Source organism: Lactuca sativa, chromosome 1, assembly GCF_002870075.4.
Source record: "Lactuca sativa cultivar Salinas chromosome 1, Lsat_Salinas_v11, whole genome shotgun sequence".
Classification (NCBI taxonomy): Eukaryota; Viridiplantae; Streptophyta; class Magnoliopsida; order Asterales; family Asteraceae; genus Lactuca; species Lactuca sativa.
Window position 1 is genome coordinate 50,112,595 of NC_056623.2, and position 10,200 is coordinate 50,122,794.

At 40.3% G+C, this 10,200-nt stretch overlaps 1 non-coding gene across 1 annotated transcript; it reads left to right on the forward strand.

Moving 5' to 3' along the window:
* The first annotated feature begins 9,407 nt into the window (after positions 1-9,407).
* Positions 9,408-9,514, forward strand: LOC111881175 (small nucleolar RNA R71). Its single transcript, XR_002846710.1, has one exon. It is a non-coding gene; the product is annotated as a small nucleolar RNA R71 (small nucleolar RNA).
* The last annotated feature ends 686 nt before the right edge of the window (positions 9,515-10,200 follow it).

Genomic DNA, 10,200 nt, shown 5'->3' on the forward strand with positions numbered 1-10,200 from the left:
GAATTAATGGATAAAGTCCTTAATTGGTTAAGTGAGAAACACTTAACCCTAATCGTCATTTTATGTGAAACCCTAATTTCACTTGGGTTTATTGTTGGGCCTTTTTATTGGGCCTTGATGATTAGGTTATTAATGGACCATCCAAGGTCAAGCAATTGGACTAGAATAATTAATGGGCTTTGAGGTAGGGTCCATATGAGGAGTTGGGCCCAATTTGGAAAATTGGGCCATAGTTTGGGCCTTAAGGATTATATGATATTGGGCCATTAGAGTGTCAAATGCTGGACCAGAATGAATAGTTGGGCCTTTGAATAAGACCATGTAAAGGCTTGGGCCTAATTTGGAAAATTGGGCCATAGGTTGGGCTTTGATTCCTAGTTTGACTTTTGGGCCTTTGGATTGGACCTTGGGCTGGAATAAAGCCAAACTTGGGGTAATGTAGTAATTATCCAAAGTATGTATTTATGGTTATGTAGTGGAACCCAATTATTAATTGGGTGATGTTTGATGTTGATAGTTCGAAAACCTGTCAAACGACACTGGAGTTTTATCTGCGGGACTTCAGCAGTGCCAGATGAGTCCTCTCACCAATCCTATGGGTCTAAGGCACCAAGGCCGACCCATTATGTGATTATGGTATATGTGTTAGTCTTTCTATGATTTGATATGATATGTGATTGTGTGTTTCACATGGAAGACCCCGGGGGGAGCCCGTGACATTGGATGTAAGAACATATGGGGTAGCCCATGGCAGTCCTAGGTAAAGACCATGTGGGGTAGCCCATGGCAGTCCTAGGTAAAGGCCATGTGTGGTAACCCATGGCAGTCCTAGGTAAAGACCATGTGGGGTAGCCCATGACATTCTTGCATGTTTTATGTATGCATGGCTTATGTGATATGTGTGTAGCTTTTATAGCTAACAGGATATGTGATACGTGGATTGTGTGTATGGTATGCTCTAGGGAACTCACTAAGCTTCGTGCTTACGGTTTTTAGTTTTGGTTTCAGGTACTTTGTTTTCAAAGTAAAGGAGCCGGCTTGATCGCAGCGCATCACACCATGTTTTCCGCACATTAGATCTTTGGGATTACACTCTGATATTATTCCATGATAACATGTTTCGATTACTGGCACTTTGGTTTGACATGAGATGATATTACAGATGTTTTTTATACTTATGGTTTTATAATAACTTATTTAAAAATGAAATTTTTGGTCTGAAATTTTGGGATGTTACAAGTTGGTATCAGAACCTTGGTTTGAGGGATTCGGGCACACTCTCGGGTGTGTTTGGACTCAGACTGAGGACTTGGTATGAAATTTTACAAAAGAAAATCATTTTTATAAAAAGGAATTTGAAAAAGATGCTAAAAGGGATAAGAACTTTGAAAAGAACAGTGTGTGATGCGTGCAATCAACCGAGCTCAAGTAAGTTTCCCCAGAATACCCACATATGTTGTCTGTTATGACTTGGTTTATGAGTTTGTGACTCGCATGCTAGTTAGGGCTAGGGGAGATGCATGTATATGTTGTATGAGCTGGTAGACTTGCATGCTAGTGCTGAGTAGACAGCAATAGGTTGGCCTCATATGTGATGCTTGTAGCCTTGGAATATTAAATGCCATGCTAGAATGAGAATGATAATTGGTATTTGTAACTGCTATGTGTATGCTTTTAAAATTGTATACGGTTAGGATCTTATAGTCTTAGAATAATATATTTGGCCTTATTTCCTGTTCCTTGTTTGGTTGTGGTCCTAGGGTAGAGTCTATTATTCGACAGCCTATTGGATCCTGTTATGTGTATATTTTGCATGCATAAGGCAGCCGACAGTGAGGATTGATGGATGTGGATAACGCAAGCTGCGATATGTGGACTGAATGTTTTATGACAGTTCTTTGGGTCGGAGTGCAACTGCACGAATGCTGCTTGCTTTGTGCTTTGTGGAACTCTTAAGTGATGGGAGTCAGCTACTAAGTGGATGTGACGATATCCAGTAGGTAGATGACTGGCATTGTGAGGAGTTGATGTGTGTAAAACAACTTAGTTTTAAACCTACTTTTAATTATAAAATGAACACACAAAGGCAGTGGACCTATCACATGTGGTATAGCTAAATAAGTAGGATATCGAACACAGGGAACGGTAAATTAAAACTAAAAACTAATTTTATCTAAATTAATTTATAAGTAGGAGTTTTCTCTAGTTTTACAAGACTAGAAACTAACTAACTATCACTTAAACTAAAAACTAGAAAAACAAAGATTTAACTAAATTCAATAATGGAAAGGACTTCTGTTTAGTTCAACTCAATTGATCCTATGGTAATTGTGCAATGGATTAATTCTTCTATTGGTTACCGATTCAAGTGATTAGATTCACATTCGCTGCACTAATCCTTAGAGAACAAACTAACTCAAACAATGATCAGTTGTCTAATTTAATTTAATTCACTAGATTATTTGTTCGGATTAATTTAGACTTGTAATAGCTAACTAATTTGGTCCTTTAGTTAACTTCTTGTTGATGGTCATCACACAAGCTCATACATGAATTTACCTATTTTTCTTATTAATTCTAGTTTCATGTTCATTAATCCTAGCCATATGATGAAGTGGTCACATAAGCATATGAGGCTGACAATTAAAAGATGTTCATACTATTTAATTATCTTCCTATTAACAGAAAAATAGTTATTATTCACACACAAGGTTCTTTAACAAGCTAAAATCAACAAATCACCAACATTGAATTAATCCCACCATAAATCAAACCATAGTATCAATATTGTATCCCCAAACAGAAGTTTAAGAGTTTTAGCTCATGATTGAGGTAATTAACAGCAATAAAATGAATTCTAATTGTCTAGCCATAATGGAAAATTAAAGATTAAGTATAATGATGAGAATTTGCCTCAAATCTCCTTCGGAATTGGATTCTAGGTTGTATCTTCGTTCTCTAGGGTTCTTCTGAATCTTCAATCGCAACTATTCTCTCCAGAAGGGTTCCAGAATGTCGAATTTCGATCTGAGAAGTTATCGTCATAGATGCGAAACGACTCATCGAGTCCATTGCCGACTCGTCGAGTCCATCTCTTAATTCCCGTAAATGATAAGTCCTAGAGTCTTTATCTTCTCGAAGCTTCGATCGGACTCGCCGAGTAGTCGTCCCTACTTGCCGAGTAGGTGTTGTTTTTGGTGGTTTTCTTCTTTGTTCAATTCCCGAGCTCCGAATCGCTTCTCCTGCTTCCTTTTGCTTCTGAGCTTCACTTTTGGACTGAAAACACAATTCAAGCATTATTAAGTACCTTTTGTCCATGATATGCAATAAATTAGCTAATAAATGATAAAAATCTATACTTATTATGAGGCTAAATATGCAAATATCAAAATACCCCACACTTGACTTTTGCTTGCCCCCAAGCAAAACTGAATTTTAGCACATTAGAATCACATATGACAACTCCAATCTAACCCAGCCATTATGCCAAGACCGCAACGCATGCATTTGTGTGTAAAATTTTTTCCTAATAACCCCCATACTCCAAATACTCACAATCCTCATAAACATTCGCCCACTTATCCCGAACAATGCTCATTTTATGCATCCCTCCAAATCCATCCGTAGAAGACCTCCTATCCTCAAGGTATTTTTGGTTGAGCAACCCAAGCATACATAATCTAAAATTACAATTTATGATACCACATTGGAGCTCTTTGGAATTCTTCATTTCTTTGAATTCACCACCTTGTTGTTTGATTTTTGGTATCTTCAAGTTTTTTGCACTTCTTTGAATTTTGATCTTTTGATCTTCACTTTAGTTGCTCCAATATTCTTCAAACTTTTCTTGCAATTCTCCCTCTCTTTTTTTTAACAAAATCCTACATGCTTAAGCAGGGGCGCTCAACTTCAACCTTTATTGGCTAACAATAATAATTTTCCTGGACACATTTCTGGTACACGATGCTAAACATATTGCATCCTTCGGGCTAAGCAAGGTCGTGCTTTTGTCCCATGATTTCACTGGAATAAGGAAGCCACAAATGCACTAGAACGTATATAGGCTCAACTAAACATTTGGGTTTTCATGCAATCGTCAACACAATTCTAACATGGAATCCTAATTACTTTTTACCAAAATTTCCTAAATTAATCCCTAAGTCACATTTTTGGTATGCAACAATTTTAAAAATTAACCTAAATTAGGACATTAGGATTCTAAATTTACTAAGACGACATCAACCCCCTACCCCACACTTAATTTATGCAATGTCCTCATTGCATGTTATGCATGAAATATAAAAACATGAAATGTAGAGAGAATTAGAACAAACTCCCCTTGGGTAGCAGTCGCTAGGTTGATATCTCTATTCTTCAACTCCATCTTCAATTGACTTTAGACATGGAAACAACTCATCCACGTCTAGGGCATCAAATCACATGTGGGCAGCTCCAAATATGCAGGAAAAATAGTGTAAAATCTTAAGGAATTGATCGGGAAGAACAAATGGTCAAGTGGTATGTTCAGCAGCGTTGAATCAGCAGTCTTCTCGGTGTAACAATAAGTGACTTGCCGAGTTATATAAATGACTCGTCGAGTATAGTCGCGGAAAGCCTCGAAAGTGTGAAAATATAAAGCGTCTCATCGAGTCCGTTAATTGCACTCGGCGAGTTGACCGCTGGGTGGAAAAATTCACATTCTGCACTTGTTCCAGCTTTTGATAACTCTCAAGAACTTCCCAGGAATTCTAGAATTATTCACTCATGTCCCTTAGGACCGGACCCGACACCTTAACTCTAAACTCCGCCCTTTCTTGACTCTTTTCCACACTTTTTCCATTCCTTTCTCTCTCAAACTCTAGACCCTTTATGCAAGCATTCCTAATCCAAAATCTGAAAGTACTCAAGGCAAATAAAACATTAAGCATAAAAATAATAGTTTTAACTAAAAATTCAAACACACCAAACAAAACAAAAATAAATTGAAAATTGTTCCATTAAACATAAAAAACTAATCATCTTCTTCCTCATCATGGCCATGAGCTCCCCTGCTTTCACCGGCTCCACTCCGTCTTGCATTAATGATCTCATCCCAAGATGGTATGTAGGGGAAGTTACCCCCATCAATGTGCGGAATATGGAAATGGTCAAAAAGCCGCATGTGGGATTCGTTGCTAAAATTGATACCCCTCGCCATTTGGTCTTGTAACCGCCTCATCTCAACATTGTACCAATCCATTGGTACTTCATCATTGTCCATCGGAATCACCGGCAGTTCCTCCTCCATGTCCCACTCACGTCTCGATCTAACCCTCTTACCCGGTGCCTCGGGACCAACCACCGGATCATCATGCGGGATAGCATAATGACCTCCGCCATAATCTTCAATAATTATTGCCCTCCGAAAAAGAATAGGATTAAAGGGAGGGGTAGGAATCATCGTCATCAAGTTCCATGCACCGCGGGTCATCAACCCATATGAATTGGCTAGCCGGGTCACGAACATGCCACCATTAATTTTAGAGGTTTTGCGATCCTTGACCGCACCCTCCGACAAATAAGAGGCTAAACACCATGGAATGTTGCAAAAGGTGTCGGGCGTGATGATACTCCAAAGATAAAAGACGTCAAGGTTGGACACCTTGTCGTCGTCCTTCCTTTGATTGATGGTGGTGGAGATAAGGCGGTGAATGAGACGGTGTGTGGGTGACCTAATGCTCCCTTCTTGAGCCGACTTCGGAATGTATAATTTGTTGGCGATTGTGTTCCACCAACCCATACTCGTAACACCAACGGGGAACACCTTATGAGATTGTTCCAAGAAGACGCGAAAGATAGTAGTCGTAACCAATGGTCGGTCGTAAATGCCCAATCGGCATGCCAAATCAATGACCGAACATTGATGGAACTCGCCCCAAGGCAAAAACTAAAACTCGCGGGGTGGTAGCAATCATCTCCTCCTCGTAAAGACAACGTGGAGAAAAATTCCCAGCAAAGTTCTCGATACACCGGTTCTTGAATTCTAAAAACCCGGCTCCATCCATCACAAATTATTGTCTCCCCCTCGTACATAAATTCCTTTAAAAGGTAAGGCGCCAACTCTTCTTCATACTGGAGATTCTTCAACCAGTCCCAATCAACCCTATTTGGTACATAAACCTCCTTCTTTCTGACCTCAGCCAGCTTCTTCTTCCATCTTGTCATTGTTGAAGCAGATTCAATTCGAGGGAAATTCAACCAAGGAAAATCTCCTTGGTGTCCACTTGAGCTCTGTCCTCTTGAAAACATTGTCCCTGCAAGACAAAGAACACACAACCCAGAAAACACAGAAAAGCATCAAAACAGATTCCAGCTGGGTCCCCGACTGGACTCGTCGAGTCCATGAACGACTCGGCGAGTCGTATGAACTGCGCGAGTCGGTCGACGGGTCGATCAAAATTCGACCATAAAACTTGAATTTTTTCTCAAGGGTTTTGTCCATGGATGTTTCTAAGATGTATTAAAGCAAGAATAACCATCCAAAACAACATAATTAATACTAAATCAAAACCCTAAAAATTCACTAAACTTCAAAATCGGGTATTCTATGAAACTGACACCGTAAATCATCTAAAAATCATAACTTTAACAGAATTATGGAAGAAATTAAGTACCTTTGTTGATAGAATTCAAGAATTTTGAAGAAAAGATGTAGAACTTGATGAATGCTTGAGAGAGAACACAAGGGAGGCGCACGTCGAGTAATGGGGGAAAATGATCTCTTTAGGGTTAAAAACCCTAGTTTTACCGGAAGTAAAAATTAATTTTTTTTTCTGTAAATAAAATCGACTCGTCGAGTCAGGGTCAGACTCGGCGAGTCAATTGCAAAAAATTCAAAAATTGATATCATTTTGTCATAAAAAAATTCATTCCACCCCACACTTAGTCCATACGCACTCTCAAGCAGTCATGTCTGATGATTTAGAAGACGATAATAAAATCCTAAAAACAAAAATCAAACCAAAACAAGAAAGATAAAAGAAAGAAAACTCTAATAACGGGTTGCCTCCCGCCAAACGCTTCTTTTTAAGGAGTCGTTAGCTGGACTCCTTCCCCTCTACGTTTCTTTATTTTCCTGCATCGGGAAGGCACACCTAATCTTTTGCGGTTTATACTTTGTCTTGTAAGCGTGTATCTTCTTCTTGTAAGCCTGTCTTAATTCTTCTCTCTTTTTCCTTATAGCATCATCCTCAGCTGCATGAATTTCCCTTTTCCTCATTTTTTTTTTCTTTACCCCATTCTTTTTCACATTCTCTTGCACCCCTCCTTCTTTAAACTTCATTGCTTCATAGTTGGTGAAAACTCGGGCTCGAGGCTTGGTAATGAATGGGTGATCAACATCATCTTTCCTAACCCTTGCATTTTCCTCTTCTCCAAAGCTTGCCTCCTCTTCAAGTGGATTGTCTTCATCATCTTGCATTATTGTATCGAGGCATGCTACATGAACGTGTTGAAAATCACCATCCATTCATCCTTCTGCTGCTTGATCTTCTAAAGAATTAGGGAAAATCTTCATATCCAGAACATGTAGGGAGCTGGTAACAAGCTGATCCAAGTCGTCCATGTTGCTGAGATTTTCGAATGGACTCGTCAAGTCCATGAAAGCGACTCGGCAAGTCAGATCGTATTCCTCACATCCCACTGCGTTTTCTGATTCAGTTCCTTTCAGCAACATCTCTATCTCCTCCAAGTCTTTGTCAACATCATCATTTCCTCCAGAAGATAGCAAGAACTTACTTGGATCTTCTTCTTGCAAGAGTGCAAGTTCTTTTTGTAACATCTCATCATCCAAATTAATGAATGAGACTTCTTCTTTTCTTCCTTCTTCTTGCTTAATCTCTGGTAGAGCTTTAAAAACTGCTGACTCATCTCCTACCCTCAATGTTAGTGTGGAATCGCATACATCTATCAATGCGCATGCGGTATTCAAAAATGATCTCCCCAAAATAATTGGAATTTCGGGGTCTTCTTCCATATCAAGTACCACAAAGTCCACCGGGAATATAAATTTATCGACCTTAATGAGGAGATCTTCACAAATACCTCTTGGACGAATAGTCGTCTTATCCGCCAAATGGATCTTCATATTCACAGGCCTTGGCTCCGGTAAATTCAGCTTCTTGAAGAAAGAAAAAGGCATTAAATTAATACTTGCACCCGAATCGGTCAACGCTTTAGTAGCAAGTACATTTCCAAATTGACAAGGAATTATGATGCTTCCCGGATCGCCCTTCTTTTCTGGTAGCTCACTCAATGCTATCTCCGCGACTTCAGCTAAATCTTTTCTAGCAGCAAAGAGACCCCTTAGCAAGTTAAAATACTTGGGTGTTTGAAGCATTGTTTCTACAAATGGAACGTTGACTTGAAGGGATCTAACATGCTCCATGAAAGCTCTATATGCTCTAACCTTTTCCTCAGGTATGGCTCTGATTAGGAATGGCAAAGGAGGGTTGTAAGGCCTTAAGGAAACAATAGATTTGTCATCAGGGCATGGACTCGTCGAGTCCATTAGAAGGACTCGGTGAGTCTGGTCGGGTTTTGCTGGATCCGACTCTTCTGTCTTTTCTGTATGCACCTTGGAGATATTCTGTGCAGGTGTGAAAATTTCTTCATAGCTGGAAGTCACAGCGTTCACATTCTCCATTCTTGGATTATTCTCGGTTTTACTTGGAAGTTGGCCCGGTCTTCTCTCGTTCACTTGATGTGCAAGTTGTCCTAGCTGTTTCTCAATGTTGAGAATAGATGCTTGCTGATTGCTTAGCAAATTTCTAGTCTCTTGTATTGCAGCATCATGATCATTGTGTCTTTTTTCGGACGCGACTATAAATCTAGTGAACATTTCTTCTAAATCGGCTTTCTTTTCCATAACCGGTTCTTCCTTTTGATAAAACCCCCTCTCTTTCTGCTTGTATTTCTCCTCCTTCACCTTCTTGTATTCTTCATACGGGAGCCATTCCTTCTTCGGTTTCTGCCAATTCTCGTCGTATCGATCTCCGCTTGAGTAGAACACTTGCGCCTTCTTGTTTCCATTTTCATCCAAGTCACAATCCTTCGTGAGATGAGGCCCTCTACAGTTCTCACATCCAACTCGAATAGCATGGATTGTTTGATCCATTTTCGTCATCCTTCTATCTAAATTGTTGAGCTTGGCCATCACCGCCGCCATGCCATCATTGGCCGAGTTCACTACACCCCGACTTACTTCATTTCTTGGGTTGTGGTATTCTCTAGAATGCTTAGAGAATTCTTCAATTAATTCCTTGATTACTGGGGGTGCCTTCTTTGTGAGTGGGCCTTGCGAGTCGAGCAATTGCCTTGTGGTGACATTGACTCCATCATATAAGATGGAGACGTCTTGTTGGCTATTAAGATCATGGTGTGGGCAATTTCTAAGAAGACCTTTGTACCTTTCCCACGCCTCATAAAGGGATTCTCCGGGTTGTTGCTCGAAGTTGGCAATGGCTTTCTTCAACTTAGCTATTTTGGAAGGCGGGCAAAAGTGGTCTATGAACTCTTTTTTGATCTTAGCCCATGTGCTGACCGACCCGGGAGGAAATGACTTGAGCCAATCCTTTGCAGCACCCTTGAATATGACTAGAAGCATGCGAAGTAGCTGGGTCTCACATGGCACATTTGGTACATTGAAGTAGTCAGCCACATCATTTACTTCATCCAAGTGCTTGTAGGCATCTTCGTGGTCTTTTCCATAGAAAGGAATCTCCTTGAGTTGAGCGAGGATATGACCCTTTAGCTCGAAAGTAGCGGTAGCGGGAATTGCGGGCTGCACAAATCCCGGGCCAGTGTCATCGCGCATCCTCTTCTTCCATTCCCCCATGGGGACTTCAACAATATTAGCCATAGTGATAGCTAAATCGTCCTCAAAGTCGGATTCGTGCTCGTATGTAGGTTCTTCTTCTTCCTCGGTCTCGTACTCGGTGTCTTCTTTAATTGGGTTCTTCGATTGTCAAAGAGGCGCTGGATGCTCCTGATTTGCTGCTCTTCTTCTTGCTGAAAACGGACTTGAGGTTCTTTAGTGGCGAATTCTTTGAAGAAGCAGATTCTCCAACAACTTTTCCTTTGCTCCTCCTTAGTGCGGATTCCGGGTCTTCGAGAGGAGGGACCAGAGGTGTATCAGATCCTCGGGTCATGAAACAACTATAA